The 26,937-nt window shown below is 42.5% G+C and overlaps 1 long non-coding RNA gene across 2 annotated transcripts in view; it reads left to right on the top strand.

Annotated features, from left to right (window-relative positions):
* LOC140521356 (uncharacterized) overlaps positions 1 to 26,937 on the top strand; it is a 54,812-nt gene that overhangs the window by 4,477 nt on the left and 23,398 nt on the right. Inside the window, exon 2 of one of the 2 annotated variants that reach the window (XR_011972904.1) lies at positions 260 to 331. The exons of the other annotated variant lie outside the window; for it this stretch is intronic. This is a non-coding gene — a long non-coding RNA (uncharacterized lncRNA). The remainder of the gene's footprint in view (positions 1 to 259; positions 332 to 26,937) is intronic. 2 annotated transcript variants of the gene reach the window in all.

Raw genomic sequence — 26,937 nt, 5'->3', positions numbered from 1 at the left:
CCTGGTAGGTCCTTAATAAATGTTTCTTTCCTTCTTCCCTCTCTTCTTTTCTTTCTTCTTTCTTTGCTTTTCCCCTCTTTCCTTTCTTATTTCCTTTCCTTTCCTTTCCTTTCCTTTCCTTTCCTTTCCTTTCCTTTCCTTTCCTTTCCTTTCCTTTCCTTTCCTTTCCTTTCCTTCCTTCCTTCCTTCCTTCCTTCCTTCCTTCCTTCTTTCCCTCTTTCTTTTCCTCCTCCCTTCCTTCCTTTACTCCTGTTGGCAGTTGCAGTTTGCTCACATCCATCACATGAGGTTAGCCTACATAACTAATGAAGAACTCTGAAGAAGAAAAAGGGTAAGAATAAATCAAGGCAAGAGGAAGAAAAGAAAGGCTTGCAGAGTCTGAGTGTAATGGTCCACTGATACCATCTTGCCATTAGGAGAAAATAAGGAAGGCCTCAGCTTATTGGATAGATTCCTTATGGTGTGTAGGCATGGAAGGTCATAAACTGTATCACTGGAAACTTCCAAATTAGTGAGTTCACTGGTGCATTTCAGCCTTTTTGAGTATGTGTTCAAAAATATGTCACTCATAGGGTCAATTGGTCAATAAGTTTGGCGACTCCTAATTTAGACCACTGCCCCCCTTCACAGTTAAGTTATTCTAGGTGCAAGAGTTTCTAGTTATAGGTCTAGCTGAAGGATCTTTAAAATGCTCAGTGAAAAGTAGACAAAACCTCCCACTCCAAAGTGAAAGAGCAGGGATTCTTAATCTGGAGTCCATGAGCCCCCAAGGTATTAGAAGACAGATTTCAGGGGTTTATAAACTTGTTTTTAAATATTTTGATAATTGTATTTTAAAATAATTGATTTCCTTTGTAATGCTATGTATTTTAGTTTGTGCATTTAAATCATTATTCTGAGAGAGGCTTCATAGACTGCCCAAGGAATCCAAGACACAAAACAGGTTTAAGAGCCTTTTAGAGAGAGACCTATAGATCTAACGATGTCATAGTCAAATCTAGAGATACACAATACATATGTACATACATACATATATATATATATATATATATATATATATATATATATATATATATATATATATGCATGCATGCATACATATATTTTTCTTTAATTGACCACAAGTTCCTCAAGGGCAGGAAACATTTCATTTTTGTCTTTGTCACCTCAGTACCTAGTACCTGTCACTCATATGTTTAATAAATGCTTATTGAATGAATGCTGATGGGTGACTAGCCCAGTGGAAAGGGCCACCTTGTTCCTAGCTCTAGCTGTCTGACCTTGAACAAATTACTTCCCCTCTCCTAGTCTCACTTTCCTCACCTGCTAAATGAGCGCAGATATTCTCTAAACTGTCTTCGGGTATTAACAGACTAAGCTTCCTCTGACCTGCCATGGACAAAGGGCCATTGTGCTGCAGGACTCCATCCAGTTGTCCAGGGAAAGGAAGGGATCACCCATAGACGGTTTCTCCCAGCTTTCCCATTCCAAGGGCTCTGTTTGTCTCCCAGGTTCCATTCTATTCCACTTGCTGACCAGTAGAGGGGCTTCTTCCTCTACGCAGCATGTAGGTATGAAGGAGTGGGGCTATTGTGGGTTGCAGAAGCCACTTGTGTTTAACGCCCTGCATCTGGCTCTTCTTCCTTTTAGTGGTGGCACTGGAATGGGGGAAGAGCTCAGCTTCCTGTTCCATCAAAGCACAGGCCTTTAGCAGCCACAGATGAAGAAATCTTAAACTTCAGCTCTATAGACCTTGCCTCCTCTACCTTCTTCTTCCATTTACAGACCTCTAGCAGTGCTCTCCTCCCATGCCTACCCTTACGAGTAGCTCTTCATGCTTTGGATATCCCTTAACAACTAATCACCATCATCCTTTATACTGGAAAGGTCAATGGGATTGGAGTTGGAAGCCCTGGGCTTAGATCATGACTATCACTTTTTACATCCTGAGCAATCGTGCACACGTGCTTCCACTCTCTGGGCTTCAGTTTCCCCACCTGTAAAATGAGGAGCTTGAAGTAGATAATCTCTAAGGTCCCTTACAGATCTCACTCTTACTCTCCTTATGTCAAACAGATGGGGTTTTAGTGTTTACAAAACATTTTTCTATATACTGCCTCCCCGGAGCACAAGAGCTGTAATAATTCTTTTCTCAAGCATATTATGGTTTACAAAATATTCTCTTCCAAACAGCCGAGTGGGGTGAGGTGCATCGTGTAAGAATGGCTATTTCCATTTTATAGGTGAGGAAACTAACATTCACACAGCTAGTTAATGGTGGAGCCAAGACTCAAGGCTCATGTCTTTTGACTCATGTCAGCACTCTCCAAGGTATGAGGTCAGACCTTTGAAGGCAGAGTAGCTAACCAAATTACTGTATGTGAATGTAACAGCATAGGACTGTATTGCAAAAAATAATGCATTATTTATGAATTATGATAATAGGTAGCATTTATAAAGCACTTTATGAGTTACAAAGTGCTTAACATAAGTTATCTCATCTGAAATATGTGAATACAGGGAGGCATGGGAAGACTTATATGAACTGATGCAGAGTGAAGTAGAGGCAGAAAGCCAATGTGTATGTAATGATCATAACAGTGGAAATGGGAAGAACGCTACAACAAATGGGAGCTGAGGGAGGTATAATTATAAAGACTGAGTTTGGCTCAGAGATATAAGAATGAACCTCCCCTCCTTTTGGGAGTATTTTTTATACTGTCAGACTTCATTGAAAATGTTGGTTAGTTTTCCCTGAATTGTTTTTTCCTTTATTTTTGAAAACCTTTGCTAGAGAGGATAGGCAGCTAGGTGGCATTGTAGTGGATAGAGCACTGGGGTTGGAATCAGGAAGACTAGTCTTTCTGAGTTCAAATCCAGCCTCAGACACTTACTAGCTGTTTGCCTCAGTTGCCTCATCTGTCAAATGAGGAGGAAGTGGCAAACTGTTCCATTTTTCTTTGCCAAGAAAATCCCAAATGGGGTCACAAAGAGTCAGACATGACTAAAAATGTGACTCACTGAGTAGAGGATGGATCTCTGGGTAAGAGGAAAGGGATGGTGGTATTGAGAAATTAAGTGATATGAAAACAACAGTTATGAATAAAATTTAAAAAAAGATTCAAAAGTTAAGCTAGATCAATGTTTCTCAAACTAATCTGGTCATCTACTTGTCATCTTGAAAGTTACTGGCAGGACCCATAAATGCTGTTCTGGGGAATTCAGGAGGAAATAATACCTCCCAGATCATTTAAAGGGAAAAAAAGAGTAAACCATGTCTATTCTTATACTGAAAGGGCTGCACATAATAAGTATTTCTGATGGAAAATTTCATATTGAATATTTTAAAAGGAAAGTATTATACTTATTGGAATTTTCCTGTGGAACTCTAATTCACATCTTGTGGGACACTGTTTGGAGAATGCAGATCTAGACAATCTTCAAGAACATCACATTAAGTTACTGTCCTCTCTCCCTACTATCCTCCACTCCCACCATTTCTCTTGCTCATCTCTTCTCCCTTCTTCCCCACATCAACCACAGGAGACACAGTGTGGATGGAACAGGGAAAAGAGCACTGGACTTGGAGTTGTAAGAACTGGGTTCAAGTCCAGGCACTACTTACATGACATGAGCAAATCAGTTTGCCTCTATGAATGGGGATGGATGGGATAGTGGAAACGTTTTGGATTTGGAGTCAGAGGACCTGAGTTCAAATTCTGTCTGCTACACACTGCTTGTGTTACCTTGGACAAATCACAGCTTTTCTAGGCACAATCTTCCTCTTCTGTCAGCTGAAGGGATTAGATTAAATGAACTTAAAGGTCTCTACCAGTTCTAAGTCTATGAGCCCAGAATCTGTAAAATGGATATATTTATAGTTTGACCATCTGCCTCTTAGAGTCATTGTTCAGATGTTCTGTCAATCTTCAAAGACTATAGATCCCTATCATCGCCCACTTCTAAACCTACCACCTGGGAAAGTGTGAGTACCATCCTTTGGAAACATGGGTCTCAGTAAGCCTGTGGGAGCTGACACCAATTCCCTTTTGGGAACTACGTTCCCAGTTTCCTTGTATAATTGTAGTGTTTAGAGGTTCAGAACATTAGAGCTTGGATGTCTCTGGAGAGAGACAGCCTGGTGTTTTGGAAGGAAGATTATATTTGGAGACAGAAGCTCTAGGTTTCAGTTCTAGGCTCCTCACTGGATGAAATGGGGGCAAGTCAGAGCTTCTCTGAGACTCAGTTTTCTCATCTGTAAAATGGGGAGAATATTATTGGCACAGCCCATCCTCACAGGTGGTAGGTGCAAGACAATAACATTTAATTCTGGGGAGCATTCTATAAAGGTGCAGTTCAATGGGCTTCGTATAGTTTTGTTGTCCTCAATCCTTACCATTTTATAGGTGAGGAAAAGAACTGATAACTTGACAGCTCTCTGTCCCCTCCTATAACTATTCCTTAGTGAATTAGCAGAACCTTGACCCAATAAGTTGGTTATATAACCTTAATCTTGTGATTCTTTGGTTGATCTCCTGAGACTGAATCCTCTCAAGCTTTGCAGGAACTGCCTGGGCTTGAAACAGCTCTGGGGACAATCGGAAACTTCTTATCTCAAGCTTTCAATCCTCCTGCTAGCTGGGTGACTTCTGGTAGAGTGGAAAGAATATTAGATTTATGGTCAGATGACCTGAGCTCAAACCCCAGTTTGGCCACTTATGACTTGTATGACCTCAAGTTATCATCTTCTCTCTCTGAGACTCAGTTTTCTCATTTATAAAGTGAAAGAGGGATGAGATGATCTCTGTGGCCCTTAGCAGTCTAAATCTTATGATCTGAGGTTGTGCAATCTAAGCCTCAGTGTACACATCTGAAAAGTGGGCATGATAACCATTGCATAACCTACCCTCTAGAGTTGCCAAGAGAAGAGGATGAGGCCTGAATCTATGATTTCATTGGCAGAGGGAGCTCTTGAATGAGGGAACTCCCTCTACAAATGCAGGTCAGCACTCTGAGTTCCTGGTGCATGGTGAGGTCTAATGGCTTGACCAGGACACCACAACTAGTATGTGACAGAGGTAAGACTTGAGTTTTTGGGACTTTGAAGCCGGTCCTATAGCCACCATGCCAGGGCTGCCTCTTGCATTATGAGGAAAGGGGTCTGAAAACCCTAAATCACTTATGAAGGAGCCATGTTGGCCTTTCAAGCCTCCCCTAGGACTCATTGTAGCAGTCTGGAGGAGGAGAGAGCCCCCTTTCACTACAGGTGGGTGGCCATCCTCTAGATGGAGTCATTTTCCCTGAAAACTCAGGCACTGGCTCATTCTCCCTGCCTTCAAAGCCAGCTCAAGTAACAGAACAATAATATTGTGATATCAACATCTGGCCAAATGTTGACATCTACAAAGTCTGTGTGTAGGGAAGGGGTCCCTGGCAGCGTGAGTGTTGGACTAGGCTGGAGAAACACTGCCTTGGATAGAACCCCCCTTGGCTCCAATGGGAATCAGAGCCCAAATCAAAGCCATCATAAAAAGAAAACCCCATTTCCTTAGCATCTCCATTGTGTTTGTATAGCACATGAGAACTATCATTGTGTGCAGATGTTTGAACTTAAAGCCATTGGCTGGAGATCTGGAGCCATTGACTGATGGATGTATTTGTTCTAAGTACACAAACTGTGAATCTATGGCTACGGATTGCCTTCCTTGGTTTCTAGCTCTTTGTGTAATAGCTCCCCCACACAGCATCTGAGGTCACACTTCTTAAATGAGCTTCTCATGAGCCATTCTATATTATGGTTATTGGTATTTCTGTCTTATCTCCCTAGGTAGACTAGAAGCTCCATAGAGGCAGGGACTTGGTTCTAAATAAACCCTGTGTTTCCTCCAGCCTTAAGCACAGGGTCCTATAACCAACACATTCTTAAAAAACATTTCTTGGATGGATGGATGGATGGGGGAAGGGATGGGTGGATAGAAGCAAAGAGTGATGGATGGAGGGAGGGGGAGATGGTTAGAGGGATGGATAGATGGAGGCAGAGAGGGATGGATGGAGGGAGAGAAAGATAGAGGAAGGGAGAGATGAATAGAGAGAGGATCGATGGATGGGGTGGAAACAATCTGAACTCCCAAATGAGGTCCCTCAAATTGCCAGGGGATACAGCCAATCAAGTAATCAACAGGTATTTAGTAAATGCCTACTAGCTGCCAGGCACTATACTAGGTAGCCATCAGGAAACACAAAGACCAAAATGCAACAGTCTCAGTCTTTAAAGACTTTATATTGTATCTGAGGAGATAAGATGTATAGGGAGAAACTGATACAAAATGAATCCCTCTCTGTCACAACATGTATTCACACACACACTCTCCTTAGCTTCCACACAGTCATATCAGTCATCTGCTGGCTGTCCTGGTCTTCAATCTCTCCACATTCCAATCCACTTTCCACTCAGCTGCCAAAGTCATCTTCCTAAAGTTCAGGTTTGACTACGTCCCTCTCTCAATAACCTCTACTGACTCTCTATTACCTGTAGATCAAATATAAAATGCATTTTTGGCACATAAAGACCTTTATAACCTGCCCCCTCCCAACACTCCAACCTTCTTATACTTTATTTTTCTCCAAGTACCCCGCTGTGATCCACCTATTGCCACTCCTTACACAAAATGGTGCAATGCCTCATGACTTTGCACTGTCTGTCATGCTTGGCCTTCTCTCCCTCCTCATCTATCTCTGCCTTCTATATCCCCTGGCTACTGTCAAGACTCAGCTCAAATCTGACCTTCTCTAGAAACCTTTCCCAGACCCTCCTTCCCAGGGAGGGACTCCCTCTGAGATTTCCTTCCTCTTACATGACATCTCTCTTGAATGAATATAGTTATTTTCATGCTCTTCTCTCCCTCCCATCACAATGTGAGCTACTTGAAGGTGGGTATCACTTTGTAAACCCCGTGTTTGGCCTGGTGTTTGGAGCATAGTAAGTACTTAGTAAATGCTGACTGACTTACTACCAGTCATCCCACATGAGTGTAGTCACTAAAACTGCACCATTTACTCCATGTCATTCTTTTTAAAATTTTTCTTTTTTTCCCCTTTTTTTTCTCAGTCCATTCTTTACACACTCTCAACAATTACTCCATATCCTGTTACACAGGCTTCTGGGAGCTGGCTTCAAATCACTCCTGTTCCACTTATTCCCAACATCAGTAGAATGTCCGGATGTTCCTTTATAGCCCAGGGGGATAAGGAACAACTAAGAATCTTTATAAGCAGTGTTGAGTCTTTTTTTTTTCTTTTTGAGGCAATCAGGGTGAAGTGACTTACCCAGGGTCACACAGCTAGTAAGTGTCTGAGGTCAGATTTGAACTCAAATCCTCCTGACTGGGGCTGGTGCTCTATATGCTGTACTACCTAGATGCTCCCAGTAACTGAGTCGGCCCAAATTCAATTGCTTTCTTACCATTTACTACATAGTTTACCACTGCTTGCTCAGGGTCAATGAACTAAGACTTAAACTCATGCCTTGTAACTTAGTACAGTGAGTACCTTTTCTATCCCACCAGGCTGCCCCAGTATTTGGAATCCACAGTTATCTATATCTTAAAGCACTTCCTATAGTCATAATAATAGCTAACATTTAAATGGCACTTTAAGGATTACTAAGCACTTTCCATATATTCTCTCATTTGATTCTCACAACAATCTCAGGATGTATTATCTCCGTTTTACAGAAAGAAATTCAATGACTTGCCCAGGGTCATACAGCTAGTGTCTGAGACCAGATCTGAACTCTAGTCTTCCTGACTCCAGGCCCAGAGCTCTTTCCATTTTATCATTTAGCTGCCTCATGCCTTTGGATCTCAGTTTCCTTCTCTGCAAAATAAAGGGGTTGAGCTAGGTGGCGTCTAGCTCTGTCTATACACTAGGGAAGTCACAGGGCAGTCCTGGACAGTGTCTCATTTCTCTCGGGTGCAACTGTGGTTTGATGGGCGCATTTACCTGGCTGCCTCTCCAATCCACTGGCCAGTTTGGGCTGACATTCTAGAATTCCTCCGTGGTTTCACAACTCTACTCAATGAAACGCGCCTCCGACTGATACCAGCCTCTGTCTTTCCAGCCAAAATGAACACACACAGCTCTTTGGCATTCAGGGGTTGCCCTTGGACAACAATGAGTCATTTATGCTGACTCAAGTCTCAACTGTAAGGCCTGTTTACCGCTGCTTAAATGGGAAGGGGTTCTTTGCCAAAATAAAAGAAGCCAGGCCAAAGGCAGCTACATTATCACAGCCATACTCATTAGGCCACATAAAGAAGCCCTTTTTTTAGGTTAGACTCTCTCACCACTCAGGTAGGAAACACTGCAGCACTCCCGTTGCAAAGGCCTTATGGACAGTGGCATTACTGCTCTGATCAGAGGAAATAGTTACCCAGCCTCTGGGTTAGACTCAGAGACCTAGCAATCAGGAAGAAGAACTCAAAGGGCATGTGTGAAAAGCCTCAGGAAAATGGCTCCCTGTCCTCTGCATGAGCTCATTTGTGCATGGTCAAGGAAACAGGTGCAGAGTAGGGTGGGAGAAAGAGTCCAGAGCTGAGAGTTGGTTGGAAGATCTGGGTTTAGAGAGTGGCCTTGGGCAAGTCACTCCTCCCCTGCACCTCTGTTTCTTTACCTATAAAATGGGGAGGTGGAAGGAGAATCATGTCTAAGCCCCCTTCTAGCTTTAACATTCTAGGATTCTCTGAAAAGGTCATTGGCCCCTGTGGTAATGGAGGAAGCTATTGTTACCATCCTTACGTATACAGTTGTAGCCTCATCCCTGTTTCCATCTTTTTTGTTCAATTGATAGACCAGTGAACATTGATTAAACTCCTGCTATATGCCAGGCCCTGTGCTAAGTACTAGGCATATAAAAAGAGGCAAAAAAGAAAAATAGTCCTGCTCTCAAGGAACTAAGAATCTGCAAACAAATCTATACAAAGAAAGCTTTGTATAGTCCTGGAGTCAGGAAGGCTTGAGTTCAAATCTGGCCTCAGACACCAGTTGTGTGACCCTGGCTAAGGCATCTATCTGCCTCAGTTTCCCCATTTGTAAAATGGGGGTAATAATACCACTTACATCCTGGGGTTGTTGAGAGACTCAAATGAGATAATATATGGAAAGTGCTTAGTAATCCTTAAAGTGCCATTTCAGGATCAATGGGAAATAATTGACAGAGGGAAGACATTGGAATTAAAAGGGGTTGGGGAAGGCTTCCTGTAGAAGGTGGCACAGTAAACCTACTGGAATAAAGAAAGACCTTGAGAGGTGGCCAAGTGCATCATGTCAGACTTGGAGTCAAGAAAACCTGAGTTCAAATGCTGCCTCAGATACTTATTAGCTGACAAAAGTTAAGTGACTTGCCCAGGGTCACAAGTCTCAGGTTGGATTTGAACTCAGATCTTCCTGATTCCAGGTCTTGGTGTCATCAGATGCGGAACTATCTCAGGGATGTCAGTGTTGACAGAAGTAGAAGGGAAAGAGATCTCTTCTCCCTCTCCAAACCCAATAAGGTTTGACCCTGACCATCTCTATTTCTGGGTCTTAGAGTCAGTTAACAAACATTTATTAAGCACCTACTATGTGCCAGGCACCATGCTTGGTGCCAGGCGGGGGGAATAATAAAGAAAGGCAAAACATAGTTTCTTCCCTCAGGGAGTTCATAGTCTAATGCACATTCTTCTAGGTTTTTTTCCCTCCAATAGAACTAGCCATGTTTAAGAGTATTAAGAGAGTTATTCAGAGGCTATGGAATAAAATGTTGGGACTAGAAGGAACCCTAGAGCATACAACATCAGCCTCGGCCCTTGGAGAGAAGCTGGTTTAACTCTCTGATTTTACAGAGCAGGAAAATCAGACCTAAAGAAAAAGCAGTTGTCAGACTTGTTGAGTTTTGAGAGAAGTGACTTGTTCAAGGTCACAAAATCAGTCACCTGATTCTGAAGAGCACATTAGAATGATTAGCTGAAAGATACTTGGATGCCATCTGTTTGTTTCAAGTCTCCATGAATTCCCTAGCTAGCAAAGTAGGAGAGCTCCTCAGCTGGGTGGTACTGAAGTCAGGAAGATCAGAGTTGGAATCCAGGTATTTACTAGTTATGTGACATTGGGCAAATCTCCTAATCTCTCAGCCTCAGTTTTTTCCTCTATAAAAATCTCAAATATTAGTACTATTTCCCAGGGCTGTTGTGGGGATCAAATGAGACAATATTTGTGAAGTGCATCACAAACTTTAAAATGATATGGAAGTGCTAAGCTATTATTATAGCACATTGCAAGGGAAATGAATTGGATTGATAAGATCTGCCCCACATAAATTAGCTGTTTGACCTTATGCAAGTCATTTCCCATCCCATCCTTAGTGTCTCTGTAGAATATATTGGGAAGGTTGAATGTGAGAAGGGTGACAGGCAGAGATATCAAACTCTGACTGAACATTGCCAGAGAACCAGATTAAACTGTAATTGGGAAATGTTTAAGGAAATAACATTTTAAAATACAACACAACATAGGTAATGCTAATTTGTGGTGTTCTAAGTCAATGTGAGGCTGCAGGGATGTTTCGATTTGACTTTGCTATCACTGCTCTAAATCCCCTTCCCAGTTCTAAGAAGTCCACGGTTCTATGATTAATATATAGCATAGTAGAGAGAGTGTAGCAGCAGACCTGGGTTCATATTCTAGTTTAAATACCTCCTACCAGTGTGAGCCAGAGCAAACTGCTTGAAATCTTTTTGCCTCAGTTTCCTCATCTATAAAATGGAGTTATTAATCTGTATGCTATCTATCTCATAGGGTTGAGGTAGGGAAGCCTTTTACATGATATGAATGGGAGATTTTGTTATTAGTATAAGCCCAAGTCCAGTGCCCTTTAAACTATCTCAGGCCTCTCCTTTGGGTGAGGAAAAGGTAATAGAACACTAAGTCCCTGTCTCGAGGAAGTTTGAAAAGTTCAAAGACCAAAGCCCTGAGTGATTTCCAGGTCAGGGAGTTGAAATAAGGAGAGTTTTGTGGTCTTGAAGTCATAAGATTTGGAGCTGGAAAGGACTTTAGAAATGTCTGTACTAACCCCCTCATTTTTTGCCACTCAATGTACCCATTTCCCTGGGATGCTGATGTCCCTGGGAAGTGGCTTTGGCCCATTTGAAGGGATGATGACTTTGACTGTGGTTAGACTTCCAGTAGAGAGGACTCTGTCCTCTTTCTCAAGTCCTGCTCCATGTACCTCTAGCCTATAAACTATTCAGGGGCTGAGTAATGATATAGGGGGAAGCTACCAAATGGGGTCCCTAAGGGAGAGCAAATATTTTTCCCCTTCCATTTTCTTTTTTTTCTTTTTCCATGTATTTATTTATTTTTAGTTTACCACATTCAGTTTCACAAGCTTTTGAGTTTTGAGTTTTCTCCCCCTCCCTCCCTCTTCCCCCCATGGCTGGTGCAATCTGATATAGGCTCTACATATATATTCCTATTAAACATTTTCACATTAGTCATCTTTTTTCTTTTTTTCTGAAGCAATGAAGGTTAAGTGACTTGCCCAGGGTCACACCATTAGTAAATATCAAGTGCCTGAGGCTAGATTTGAATTCAGGTCCTTTTGACTCCTGGTGCTCTAACCACTGGGGGGCCACCTGGCTGCCTCTCCCACTTGATTTTCCATGTTGTTTCTATCACCCATCCTCCACTCTCTAGTACTCCAAATGAAAGGTGATTTTAAGCCAAAAAAAACCAAACCAATACCTATCCGAAAGCTACCAGAACATGCTGGGGGAGAGGCATCAAAGAAATCCCTGCTGAAATTTGCCTTTGTAGAAATTGTTATTGCATGCACCAATCAGGTTACTGCTGTGGAGACCGTGGGGGTTTTTCTTCCTGTCCCCGTGGAAAATTTCCATTCCAGACTCACTGAGATCTGGTTGTATGAGTGGCCCTGACTCACACCTGGCTTTGCAGTGCCCACTTGGCTCTACTAGCTTGAGGAACTGGCCCATCCGATCTAGTGTCTTCCATCCAGCATCCTGGACCAGACATCCTGCTTCCAGCAGTGGTCCAGGCCTCATATTTCAAAGGACAGGCAAAAAAACCGACAAAGTACACAAGTAGCTAATTGTGTGAGGCTTCCCACTAGGGGAAAATTCCTTCCTGACTCCTACAGAAGTTGGTTTGGTTCACCCTGCTGGCCCAGGTTGGGACCCTTATCTTGGCTGGCATAGTCACTAATAACATTAGTGATGCCCGAGATAGGTTTCTGCCACTTTCCCTGCGAAAGTAAAGCATGGTGACCTCAGGAGAAACCCATGAGCAGAGTAGGCAGGCTGGTGGGGAACTGAATAGGTTGTTTTCATGTAAATGAGCCTCCTACTAAGGCAGTGGGAAGACGAAAGCCAGGGAGAAAAGGGGAGATAAGTAGATGGGTTGGGCTCCTCTGGGAGGCAGTGAGGGGGAGCAGTGCTTTCCCCTCATCCTAGAAGCGCAATAGCAGATAGGGTCTTCAGAGAAAGAATCAGACTACAGAGAGCACACATTCAAAAGGAGGAGAAAAAGGAAGGATCTTGGAAAAAGAAATCTTGTTTGTTGGTTTTAAGCAAGCTCTGCCCAGAGGGGTTATTCAGTGAAACAAACTGGTCCATTATGAGTGGGGCGTGTGTACCGAAAGTTAATTTAGCCAGCTGCTTCAAGACTGCAATTCGGGATAGCATTTGGGCAGGTTCAACAGAATTGAAGCCTTTGGTTAAGCTGGGAAAAAAGTCACTTCACTCTACGAGCTGGCCCCTTCTCAAAGCTTGGACTGTTTGAATGGTTGAGTCTTGTGTAGATGAGCAGAAGCTAAGTGTAAAGCATTCTCTCAGGGAGGCAGCTGGCAGCTCCAATTAGCTTAGGCCAGAGAGACATTCCAGGAAGCTAAGAAGGGTGGCTACAGTGTGTTGGGAGGCCAAAGGGAGGATGAAGTTCCACCCTCCCTAACCTACCTCTTTCCTCTCTTTCTGAGTCCCTATGAGTCCCCAGCTCACAGTTCTTTAAGGGGCATCTCTGGACAGAAGGTTGGTGAGTCTTCCCAGCTTCCACAGACAACCCTCAAATTCCAGAGGGCTGGCTTAACCTACCTTCAGAAATTTGGTTGTTCCTCAGCTGGGTCTCAGTTTCATTTCCTGCAAAATGTGAATTTCTTGGCTGCAAAGAAAATGGAAAACATGTCAAGAATCTATGTGGGACTTGCTTCAGATCAGCGCATATAATAGACAGTGAACATGGAGGAGAGGGTTGGACAGGGTGGAAGGGAATGGGAGGATTGCTTTCTGGGGGAGAGTATAGGGGGCAAGTCTATTGTCCATATAGCCAAGGAAGCGTCAATGATTCTGGCCCCTGTTTTACTGTCTTCATTCTGTATGGTCTTGGGGAATGGTTGCTCTCATTCTGACTTTCCTGGTGAATTGATGTGCCCTGAAGCATTCTGATCCAACTGGAGAGGGATGATAGGATTTTTCTGAGTTGAAAGGGCCTCCAGAAATTACCTGATCCAAACCCCTCATCTTAGAGATGAGGAAACTATGCTTTGGGGAGGGGGCAGTGACTTGGCCCATGCAAGTAAGTCATAGAGGCAGAACTTGAATCCAGCTCTCCCAGTTCAAGCAATGTTCCTTCCATCATGTCATGCTACTAGCACCATGTTTTTGTTAATCATTTAGCAGGCAACCTCACATGCCCTACAAACTTGAGGTTGACAGTGGGCTCTAGTCCCCTGGCTCCAGCTTCTATCCTTACTGAAATCACCTTGGGTACCAAGGTTATGAAGACCAAGGAGATTCTGCTGCTGAGTGACCTGAATAAGTACAGAGTCAAATTCATGCAGTCCTTCCCCGAAATCTATTCTTCCTTGCTGTAGAACCACAAGTCTGGAAAGTCTCTCCCCTCCTCTTAGTATCCTCCCAGGGGAGGACGTATCACTGGCATATTTAGCCTGGCATTCTAGGCTTTTCATCGACTGGCTTCAGGCTTCTTCTTTAATCTTATCTCTTCCTACTTTCCAGCCAGAAGCTGCTCCTCCAGTGTCTCCATGCTTCTCCTCTTCTCTTGGCCATCCCCTCCCCACCTGGGTCCTTTTAAGTCCCTTACCACACCCTCCTGCATTTTGGTGTTCTACCCCTTGGGGAGGGAGAGACATCAGGTAGTGTGTGTGTAAGGGATGGGGGGGCATCATGGAGAGAGGAGGGCAGGGTATGGGCTACAACATTCTCATATTCTTGCTTCTCTGATTGGCTACCTAAAAGAGAACTTGGAAAAATCCCCATTACCCCACACTTGTACAGGTTTCAGCAGGCCTTGCTTTTTTCCACTTTGAAGTTCTCAGAGATCAGTTACGCCTAATCTACGGGTAACTTTGGGGAGTCCCCAAGGGAGAAAGGCCCTCTCATTTTCTCTCTCTTGCCTTTTCTTTTAGGAAACATTAACTGGCCCCTTTTCACAAAACCAGTCTTATTCCTAGGTTAGCACAAAACTGTGATCAAGAGCTACAATGCCCTTGGGTTCTGGGGAAAGTGAGATCTCTGACGAGGGGCTTTGAGTGCCCTTCAACATGTAATGGTCTGTATTTATCCCCCTCTCCCATGGTTCCCATTTATTTATATACTTCTTTTCTCCTCCAGTGGGAAGGGAGGCATGGCATGGAGGGCAGAATGATGGACCTGGAGTCAGGAGGAACTGGCTTCCAATTCTGCTCTCTCAGCCTCAGTTTCCTCATCTGCAACCTGGGGAATAATACCTGTATACCCTACCTCTAGGGGTAGCTGGGAGGTTTGATGAGGTAACATATGTAAAACATTTGCAAACTTTAAGACTGTCAATTAGTAAATATTTATTAAATGTTTATTATGTGCCAGACATGGTACTAAGTCCTGAGGATACAAAAACAGACAAAACACAGTCCCTGATCCCAAGGAGCTCACATTCTAACTGGGGGAAAAACCAATATGGAAGGTTTTGGCTGCAAGTTTGATGGAAAAGTCCCATGATCCTAAAGGGATAGAAGCAAAACAGAAGACAATATCTCTTCCTTTCCATTGATAAAAACCGTATCTGTTTCTGAGGTTGAGCCATTTGACAGCGCCAAGGGAGAACTTGCTTGTTTGGATCTTTAGGAATAGTGACTCCTGTGGAGAGGGGGCTGTAGCACCTGCAGTGGCAGCTGGCAAGTATCTTCTCCACAAGGGTTGCTCCCCTTCATGATGGCTATGAGAGGTGGGCCAATAGTAGAGGTGGTGGCCTGAGGGGCACCGCAATTCCCAAGGTTCTTGGACTCTGGGTCCAAGGAAGTGGTAGTCAAGGTGGCAGCCATGTTTTGACCTGCCTTGCACAATCTATGTCCTGTCGGTCCCTCATGATGCCTTGTTGCTTCAGCTAGGCTGGATTTCTGCCCACTGGGATGAGTCAATATCCTGCTATTGCAGTTTTAAAAAAAATATTTGATGTTCTATAAAATAGTGCCCAGGTGGATCAAATAGCCTTTTTAATATTAGAACAAAAATTTTGAGGAATAACTAGTAAGTGTCCAAGGCCAGATTTGAACACAGGAAGATGAGTCTTCCTGACTCCAGGTCTGGCACTGTATCCACCGTGCTACCCAGCTGCCTCTTAAATGATTACTATTATATTTTCATTCTTTTCATCTTTTTGGATGAGATTCAGATAGAAGTGGTCCTGGGTGAAATTGACATCCTCGTATTATCCTTTTATATGCAGTGTTCTGTGGACTAGTGTACCAGTGGATTAAGAACTGCTTTTTTATAGCTGAAAAGAAATATTGATTATAAAGACGAGAACGCTCATCTTCTCTAGGTTCACTGAAAATATCTGTGAGACAGTTCCCATGGGAAGCAATGCCACAGAGATAAAACCAACTGGTTTCCACATGATTTTGATCTCCTCCACTAGGCTGCCATATTTTGAAAGCTCTTCTATAGAGCTTGAAGCTTAGGAGTATTTGCTTTTGGTGACATCTATTTAAAATTTTGTTTTAAGTTTTTTGGGTCAGTGTTATATCCAGATAATTTATGGGTCAATGTTATGCCCAGGGCAATATAAGATTGCAGATATAGAGCTGAAAGGGATGGTAGATGTCATCTAATTCAAATCCCTCATTTTATAGATGAAGAACCAAGATCCAAGTGATTTAGCCAAGGTCATATCAGTAGTAATTGTCAGAAGAGGGATTTCAACCGAAGTCTTTGGATTCCAGAGCTTTTCCACTTTTCATTGTTTCCCTTTCCACTGTTTTAATAATCCAGTTCCAGTACAGTGTATTGCTTAAATTTCCTAGAATATCTTATGGCTTGTACTTGGGGTATGGGAATTTGTCATCGGTCAGTCCATGGCAAACAGCAAGTTTCTGATAGGCCCTTGGTGGATGACAGCTGCATGATGCTTCTAGCCACCACAGGTCATATCCTGTCTTGCTAGGTATTTGTCAGGTGCCAAATTTTTATAGCCTGCCATGATGTGCTACATTGCTCCTGTGATTTCCTAACTTACATGGATCAATAAGTCCAGATTAATGAAGGATAACCCTTCTGCAATTTCTGGTGGCAGTCACCTAATGCTGAACTGTTATCATACCCCCTCCATTTCCACAAACAAATCTGCAGCACCTGGCATTTGTTTGACATTTTGGTTGCCAACACATTTGGCTGAGTTCATGCAGTTGTTACCCACCAAGGGCCTTTAGATTCCAGTCCTGGATCTTAGCTATTTCATAGGCTCGATCTGGAGGTAAACCACTTCTGGTTATATCCAACAAGTCAAATGATACATATCTACCACCAGCTTCTTCTACTGCTTGGTGAAGTGATGTCTGTTTGCTCCAAAATAATTTATGTAGGTTTTGACTAGTTTATCATGTGTACTAAGGATATCTTTCAATTCTCCTCCTTCTTTTGATGAGGATGCATTTACCCTTCTGTAAGAGCAGTCAAAACATGATGTGCTTTGTGATTTATCAGTATTCTCTAGGTTTTTATTAGGATGCTTTTCAAATCTGCTATAGGCAGTTTTATAGTTCTAGGGTTGTGCCTTAAGACTAGTATTGCATTCGTGTTGATTCCTTTATATATGTTCTTCCCATTCTGCTTTGATTTCAGGATGCCAATAACTCTCTCAATGTATTCAGATACAGTTTTTCCCTGATATCTTTATGCATGAAATATCTTGTCTGGAGAAGCCCAAAGCACTTAAAAATACCTTTTTCATCCATGGGTTCAATGTGACTTTTGGATTCTACTCAGTCAATCAATAAGCATTTATTAAGCACTTATTGTACACCAGGCAGTGAGCTCAGCACCAAGGATGCCCCAAATATGCAAAAACCAGTCCTTGACCTCAAGGATCTTACATTCCAGTAAGAGAGATAATATATAAATAATTATACACACATAAGAATATACAATACATATATAAATAGAATTAAATACAAATATATATGATGTATGTGTATGTTTTATGTATACATATATACAAATATGAGGAAGGGGAAGGGAGACTGAAAAAGCCCTCTTGCAGAAGGCAGATTCAGAGTTGAATCTTGACAAAAACCAGAGAATCTGGGAGATGCAGGTGAGGAGGGAGAGCATTCCAGGCACGGTGGGCAGCCAATGAAAAGACACAAGTCAGGAGACGGAGTATTCTCAAGAAAGAACAGAAAGAAAGTCAGTCTCTCTGAACCATAGAATATATGGAAAGGCATAAATTATAAGAAGATTGGAAAGGTAGAAAGTACTCGATTATGAAGGACTTTATATGCCAAACACAGAAGTCTCTATTTGATTCTGAATGTAATAGGGAGCCATTGGAGTGTATTGAGTGTGTGGGGGGGTGACATGGTCAGACTTGCATTTTAGGAAGATCAATACGACAGCTGAGTTAAGGGATGAACTGGTTAATAATAATAACAGTAATTTTTATTATTATTGCTATCTCTTTGAGAGCAGAGTTTCTGTTTGTTTGTTTTTGGTCCTTTAATTCCTGTGGCTGAACATAGGACTAATATTTCAAATGTTTGCAGTTTCCTCAGTCTAGGCATTCTCTCCATGTATGCAGATGACTTACTAGGGGAATGTTCATGAATTGTTGTTAGCCAATTCTCTGGTGATAAATCTTTCTGCACTGTCCTCAGATGACACACACACATGGTCTGGGCCCAACTTGGATCATTTCCATCATGGTGGCATGAGTCAGAACTTGAGCTCTTGTTGACACATCTTTGAGAGCCTCAGCCACAAGGAGGCGCTGGTGCATTTTAGTTAAGAGCCTTGCTCGTAGTAGGTTATGAATGTTGAATTGTTAATGGCAATAAATCTGGCCCCTCCTTTCCAATCTTACAACTATACTATTGTAGAAATTTCCTAAATGATTTGCCTGCCCTGAGCAACCCCCTTCTCTAATCCATTGTGCTGGCTTAATCTTTCAAAGACAATTGCATCAACTCATTTCCTCACCTCAAAAGCCTTTGATGACTCTTCATTGCCTGTAAAAAAATCCCACGCTCTTTAGGCTGGATCTTAAGAGGCTACACATCCAGCCTCAACATACCTTGGAAATCCTTTCATGTACCCTATGTCCCAGCCAAAGCAGACCACGTGTTGGACTCTTGACACATTCAAGAGCTTCCCTCCTCCAAATATTTTCTCAACATTTCTTAAACTTGAGATACTTCTCCTTTAACTCCTTTCACTCGTCTCTGCCTTTTGAAATTCTTCCTCAAAGAGGACCACTGTATGTGAAATCTTGCTCCAAAAGATCCCCAAAGAGCACCGGGGTCAATTCTATCCCTGCTGCTTACTATAATAATTGTATCAGTTTAGGTCAACTAGGTGGCCCAGTGGATAGAGCACTGACCATGGGGTCAAGAGGACCCAAGTTCAAATCCAGTCTTAAACACTTACTAGCTATGTGATTCTGGGCAAATCACTTAACTCTGTTTATCTCCGTTTCCTCATCTATAAATTGATTTGGAGAAGGAAATGGCAAACCAGTCCAGTATTTTTGCCAAGGAAACCACAAATCAGGTCATGAAGAAGTGGACACAACTGAAACAAACTCAACAACATAGGTCACTTAAGTTCTTGGACTTCAGATTTGCCATTAGCCAAATGAGGGGCTGACCCATCTCAAATGTTACCCACCTCTTGTTCTTCCCACTCAGAAATCTTTCTTCCCTCAGGACTTCCCCAACGATCTAGTTTAGTCTTCTCTCAAGGATTCTATTGCAGAGGCAGGCAGGTGGCATATGCAATAGTGGACTGCTCTTGGAGCGAGAAAGAAGTGAGTTCAAATCATTCCCCAGATACTTCCTTAGTTTTGTGATCCTAGGCAAGTCATTTAACCCTAGTTTCTTCATCTGAAAAATGGGGAATAAGGATAGCATCTTCTTCATACAGCTGTGATGCACATCAAAAGAAGCAATATGTGTGAAGTGCTCTGCAAAATTTTATGTGCTACATGAAGGCTGTCATCATCATCATCATCATCATTATCAGTTACTATTAGTACATGTGTCCAGGTACAAACTGGTAAAGGGGAGGACAGAAACTCAGGAAGGATATATTTTAAATCCACTTCCTGTACATTCCCAACACCTGTGATTTGCTTCCTGTATGTTCTTTTGCCTGTTGAACTCTAACCTTTACCTTTAAAGCCCAATTCATGCACCATTTCCTCCAGGAAGCTTTCTTTGTTTTCCCTTACATCTCACATAGCACTTTGTTTTCCACTTTTATCGTGTTCTCATTGTGACGCGTTGCATGACCTATATGCATTGTGTTCACCATCCCTGTTCTGCCCCCAACTAGATTGTAAGCCGTGAAGGCAAGGACATTTTCTTATCCAAACATCATACCTTCTTTATCACTTAGTACAATTCTCTGCTTAGAGTAGGCAGATAATATGTGTTGGATGAATGAATGAAGGCAATAGGAAAGAATGAAAGAATGCTGAGCTTGGAGTTCCAGTACCTGAGTTCATATACCAGCTCTGATATTTACTGCCTGTATGACCTTGAGCAAGACTTTTCACTTCTCTGGGTCTCTGTTTCCTTACCTGTGACATGAGAAGGTTGGACTAAAGATGGCTCAACATCTATGATCTCATGAAGTAGTTCCTTTGTTGGGAACCGGTGGGACAGAGCATCCAATGTAAAGATTCTGCTCTGAGACACAGCCCTGACTTCCACCACAGATCTGCTCTCTACTTCTTTGGTCTCCGAGCATCCTCTGCCTATCATGTAACAGGGCTCTGCACTGACATGTGAAGCTTGGAGACTCACTGCATTGCTGTCTGGTAGGGAGAGGAATGCCTTAAAACTTAACATACTTTCTTATCTGTCTGGGATGTTTGAGTGGTCCTGCGAGAAGGATGGATGAGATGACCTCTCCAAGTCCCCTCAAGCCCTGCAATTCTACAATCTGCCAGGCTGTTCTTAAGGGGAGACGAGCAGAATGTGATAGATATTTCCATGCTGAGAGGACTGTATCATTCTGGAAGAGATTGAAATCTGGCAGGCAAGCAGTGACTTGCTATAGACGATTGTTGGACATTTCAAGGAAAAAAAGCCCACACTGCAAAGACATATCTAAAATGGCTGAGCTGAAAAATGCTGGCTTGGGGAACTGGTGTCCTCACTCATCCAGGAGCCAATTGGCTTGAAGAAATTGCCTCAGAGTACACATTCATGCCAACTTGCTTTGTTAGTTATTAGAGACACAAGTCAACAGAGGATCCCAGGGAGGCCTTTTAGTTCACCTCCCCTCCCCACCATATCCAAGATGCATTATTGCAAACCTTCCCAGACAGACAAGAACCAATCCTATATTCTAATTCTCTAGAGACAGGGGTCCTACAAGCATCATTGTTAAGAAATTCTTAACAGGCCAGCCTGAGCCCATGAGGCTACACACAACACAAGTCTGCTTTGAGCATCTTGTACTTTTTAAGTCAGCTAGGATATAGAGTCCTAGAATGCCGACATAGGAAGCCTGTAGTGAGCATGTAAGGCACATGAAGCTGATCATGGTAGGGCCATTCTAAATGGGAAATAACAAGGACTAGAACTCAGGGCACTGATAGGAGGTGATGTGATTTCTAAGGGAGTGGAGGAAGGATACTAAGGCCAACTTACCATATGTCTACAATGGCTTATTCAATAGGACTCCACAGAATTATATAACTTTAGAACTGGAAGCAATCATCTAGTCTAATTCCTTCTTTTTACAGGAGACAAAATTGAGGTCTAGACTTGTCCAAAGTCACATAGTGAGATAATGCCAATATTCAGACTAGAACCCAGGTCTCTATACTCCTAATCTAATGCTATTTTTATTATTCTAAGCTGCCTATATTTGAGGGGTGTCCCAAAGGCTCCCCAACTCAGAAATCTCTCCCTATCTTGGCCTGCCATTTTTATCATTAGGATGATTCTTTTTGGACTTTCTGGAGACAGGATGTCTTACTTAGGTTAAGGCATCTTTTCCATGGGAGTGGTGAGACCTTAGTTATCTGACATATTAGTGTGACTCAGCCTTTACTATCAGAAAGCTGGAGGATTTTGGGGATTTGTGCCTTCCCCTTCCCCACCCTCCAATTGCCTTTGGACACTTTGGATCTGTTTATATTCTGTTTCTCCTAAAAGAATGTAAATACCTTGAGGGAGTTTATATTACTCCTTGAGACTATTTCATTTTTGTCTTTGTACCCCCAATGCCTACCACGGTGCTTGGCACATAGCAATTGCTTAATAAGTCAATTAATAAATTGAGTGAGGCAATTGACTCTTGATTACATTTGGATGAGGGAGATGGAGGGAAGGTCCTGGAATTAAGAAAAGGTAGAGGGAAGGAAGGTGCTAGCAATAGCTAAGTTAGATGATCCTGGGTAGAGTACCTTAGTTAGTGATTCTGGGTTGAGGGAATTGGATGTCAAGGTCCTATGACCTCTGATTGCAAAGGTCCTGTTACCTTTTGTTGCAAGAGTCCCATTATCTCTGACTGCTGTCTCCTTCAACTTCTAACTTCAAGGGTTCAGTGGCTTCTAAGACATGCACAATTCTTTGACCTCTGACTGTTAGGATCTCATGTTCTCTAACAAGTTCCAGGACTATAGGCCCAAGAACACCCAGAGAACAGAGGAGTATCTCAGAGAACAGTTTTTGGAAGATAGCCTCCATTGACGCTAGGTACAGATTTCATCAACACCAACCTCTTTTCTTAGGATATAACTGTGGGTTCCTGAGTATAAAGACAGACAAACTCATGCAACTCCTCTGACTGATGTCCCCTAGGTGAGGTCACACCAATGCACCCTTGAGGAAAACGTCTAGGTCCCTAGCCACTGTGACCGAACAGTCTTGCCACATTCCGAAACCTTACTTTTCCTCCTCCCCCTACTCTTCTCACACAAAATCTAGCCCTAGGTGAAAACATTAATGTAATCTTCTAGTCCAGCAATTCTCCAAGTGTTGATCCAGCACATTAGTGTGGCTTAAGTGGAATTGTACAGAGTAGACACTTGCAATTGCAGATTTCTTGACTCTCTCACAGCATGGCACGATTCTTGCAGCAAAAAATAATACTGTATCAAGAACCAAAACCACTGTTACAGAGTTGCTCCTGTTGTTCTCATGATGGAAGCCTGCCAGGGCTATCTCACTGACCCCACAGGCCATTTCCCACTTCTACAGTCAATCGATCAATCAATCAACATTTATTATGTGCCTACTATGTGCCAGGCACTGTGTTAAATGCTGCATGTATTAAGCATTATTATGTACCCGGTGCTGAGAATAAAAGACAAAAATGAAGTAGCTGCCTTCTAAGGTCTTACATTCTACTGGGTAGATACAACTTGTTTACAGAGAAGCAAATACAGGATACATATAATACAAATCAAAGTGAGTGGAGGGGTACCAAGAAGTGAGAGGAAAGAAAAGACACTTGAGCTGAGCCTTAAAGGGAGTGTGAGAGTTTCTGAGAGATGGAAACGTGGAGGGAGCAGGCCAGTGATGGAGGAATAGCCCAAAAGGAGGGGGGGCTGGACACAGGCTGCCATGTATGGGCAGCAGAGGCAGGCCACTTTGGCTGAAGCTGACAGTGCTTGAGGGGGAGGGCCATATCATCAGCCTGGGTAGATAAGCTGGAGCCAAATTGTGGAGGGTCTTGAATACCAAACAGATGAGTTCCTCTTTCCCCATTGATTTGGCACTGAGCACTTGATGGTTATGGCTCTGATAGCAACCTCTGGGCAGACCTAGCCCTGCAAGGTAAGGGGGAAAGATGAACATAGCTGTTCTGCAAGCAAATGTCTGAGCTCCACTGCCTGACAAGCATGGGGGCATCCTGCCCATGGGGTGCTTCATATATCTGTATCTTTCTATCTATCATATATATATATATATGTCTCTCTCTCCACATGTACATACATATGCATACATACACATATACACATATGTACATATATATTATATATACATGTCTATGTGTTCATATTGTCAATAGTTAGAAAGTGAGCTCCTTGAAGGCAGGAACTCTTTTGATTTTGCCTTCATATTTCCCAGTGCTTGGCACATAGCAAGCACTTGATAAATGCTTATCAACTGATTGACTGGGTACTGCCCACCCTTGTAGCCCATGTCCCAAGAGTTCCAACTCTGGAGGCAGAGGATGTGGGATCAAACTACATCTCTACTATTTATTATCTCTGTGACCTTAGGCAATAATTATCATCATCAATTCAGCTGTTGCTCAGTCATGTCTGACTCTTTATGACCCCATTTGGGGTTTTCTCGGTAAAGATGTTGGAGTGGCGTGTTGTTTTTTTCTCCAACTCATTGGACAGATGGGGAAACTGAGGCAAAAGGGTGGAGTGACTTGGCCAGGGTCACACAGTTATTAAGCGTCTGATGTCAGATTTGAACTCAGGAAGACAAGTCTTCCTGACTTCAGAGCTCTTTAGCAATTGCGCCACCTAGCTGCCCTAATTATAATAAAACAACTGACAACTTTTGATTAACATTTATATAGTTCTAAAGTTTGCAAAGCACTTTATAAATATTACCTCATTTGATCCTCAAAGCAACTCATTAAGTTTGGGGTTACTATAACTCCCATTTTGCAGATGAGGAAAATGAGACTGAGAGGGATGTGACTTATCTAGGGCCACACAGCTGGCAAGTGTCTGAGGTAGAATTCAAACTCAGCACATCCTGATCCAAGGCCAGAACTTTATCCACTACATGGTACCTTGAGTCAAATAAACTCTCTGGGTCTCAGTTTCCTCATTTCTAGAATGAAAAAGGTAGACTAGATGATTTCTGAAGTTCTTTCTACATCAAAATCAAGGATCCTATGACCTCTCAGAATCTCGGTTTGCTCCTTTGTAAAATGGGAATAATATTTGTGATATGTCATAGGAAACTTCAAATTATACTCCCCCCCAATGTAAACTTGTCTCATGCTTTTGATTTCAGGCTTCAGATCATGCTTAATGGACTAGAGGTCAGGGCAGTCAAGGCAGATTCCTTCACAAAACTCCAAGCTAATGTCCAGCTGTGTTACTGGGGTGGTCTACTCTGGCAGCAATGTTTAGGGGTGGCTACTCTGATCCTCAGTGGTTCTGCTGCTTCCACTGCCATCGCACCAATATTTATAGGTGTGCATGGGGAGTCACACATACTCAGAATCCCCTATAAAAATGTGAAGAATCATGGGAGAAATGAGCTGATGGCTTTGTAACTGTGGTACCAGAGGGGCTCTCATAAGGCTCATTTTGACGATTATTTAAGAAATATTAACCTTTCATTCTGCTTTCAAATACTGTCGTTTGCTAAGAAACTATCTGTTACCTAAGTGCTCAGATAAATCTTCTGAGGTAAAATTATATCTGAGATCCTGCCAGGAGGGTACATTTAAGAATACAACCCAAATTATCAACTGCATTAATCTAAATTACTTTGGGAAAAAGTGGAGTCTGGCATTAGGAGGGACTCAGCTGTGAGGTGTTTGTCTTTATCAAATCGCATATTTGAGATCATTTAACAGAAGGAAGATAAAGGACCCAGCAGAGGCAGGGAGAGAGGGAGGGAGAAAAAGAGGGTAGGAGGATGTGGGGGGTGGGTGGGCGGAGATTGGGTCAAACAAACCTCTCTGATGAAAGTAATGTCTTGGAAAATGACAGGGAGGGGCCTGAGTGGAAGGCAAGGAACTGTAAGGACCTGAAATTCATAGTCAAGAGCAGGTGGCAGACCCAAATGTCACCTGACAGCTTGCAAAGAAATCCAAACTAGTATCCTTCCTCCTAGTAACCCATTCTATGTTCACATACGTATAACGGCAAATAATAATATTATTGATAAAAGAATAGCATTATGTTAATAATAGCTTCATGATTAAACTATACATAATAAAATAATTTGTATATGACATATTTATATATAATTTACGTATATAATTTATTTATATATCAAAGTAGTAAAATAATTACCACTACGTAATAATAATTACCACTATGTAAACATACGCCTTATTTGTCTCTCCTCTCCTTCATCTCACATCTCTCAGACATCTTCTCCCACTATTCCCTTCACTCCTTCTCATATGAAGATGTGGTCCATCTTCTTGACTTGCCAAGGCAACCCCTTTACATACACAAGTGTTCCCATTCCATCCCATCTACTCCAGGAGATGGCCCCCACTGTCATCAGCCCTACACTCTCTCTTCAGTCTTTTTCTGTGTATTGGGTCCTTCCCTGCTGCCTACAAACACCAGTTTTCCCCATCCTTAAAAAACCCCTCACTTTATCCTACCATTCCTGCTAGTTATCTTACAGGCATCTCTTTTCCCTTTCATGGCAGAACTCCTTGAGAATGCCATCTACAATCAGTGTCTATTTCATCTCCACTCACTGCTAAACCCTCTGTAGTTTGGCTTCTGACCTCAACATTCAACTAAAACTGCTCTCTTCAAAGTTACTGAAGGATTTCCTTCACTTGTATTCATCCCATACATCCAGTTTCTTGTCAGGTCTTGTCTTTTCCACCTTTATGGTATCTCTTATATGTCCCATTCTCTCCACTCACCTAGCTGTCCTCCTCATCTCTAGCCTAGACTACTGCAATAACAAGTTCCAACTGGTGTCCCTGCCTCAAATATCTCCCTACTCTGATCCACTCCCCACTCAGACACAAAAGGGATTTTCCTAAAGTATAATTCTGACCCCATCACTGTTTTACTGAATAAGCTTTAGTGGCTCCATATTACCTCTATGAATAACCATAAACTTCTTTGTTTGACCCTAAAAGCCCCTCACAACCTGATTCCGTCTGACTTTCCATTCTCTTTACTCCCCTCTACATAGGCCATGTTGCAGCTCAAATGGCCTAGCTAGTGTTGTTCCTCTCATGTGACATTATGTTTCCCATCTCTGGGATTTTTCACTGGCTGTATTTTATCTCTATGATGGTGTACCCTCTTACCTCTGCCTCCTGGCTACCCCGACTTTCTTTAGTTCAAATCCCACCTTCTGTAAGAAGCCTTTTGAGGTCTCCTCCCTTCATGCTCCCATCTCCATTTACTCTATATATCTTTTATAGGGCAGTTAGGGGGTGCAGTGGATAGAACACTGGCCCAGTTGGGGGGGGGTCTGAGTTTAAGTCCAGCCTCAGATACTTACTAGCTGTGTGACCCTGGGCAAGTCATTTCATCCTGTTTGCCTCAGTTTCCTCATCTGTCCAATGAGCTGGAGAAGGAAATGCCAGACTATTCCAGTATCTTTGCCAAGAAGATTCCAAATGGGGTTATTGAGAGCTGAACATGACTGAAAAGACTCAACAACAAACAGCAACATCTTGTATAAATCTAATTATT

The sequence above is a fragment of the Notamacropus eugenii genome, chromosome 1 (assembly GCF_028372415.1).
Source record: "Notamacropus eugenii isolate mMacEug1 chromosome 1, mMacEug1.pri_v2, whole genome shotgun sequence".
In the NCBI taxonomy this organism is placed as follows: Eukaryota; Metazoa; Chordata; class Mammalia; order Diprotodontia; family Macropodidae; genus Notamacropus; species Notamacropus eugenii.
The sequence above is the reverse complement of the archived record's forward strand: the minus strand, read 5'-3'. Positions and strand labels throughout refer to the sequence as shown.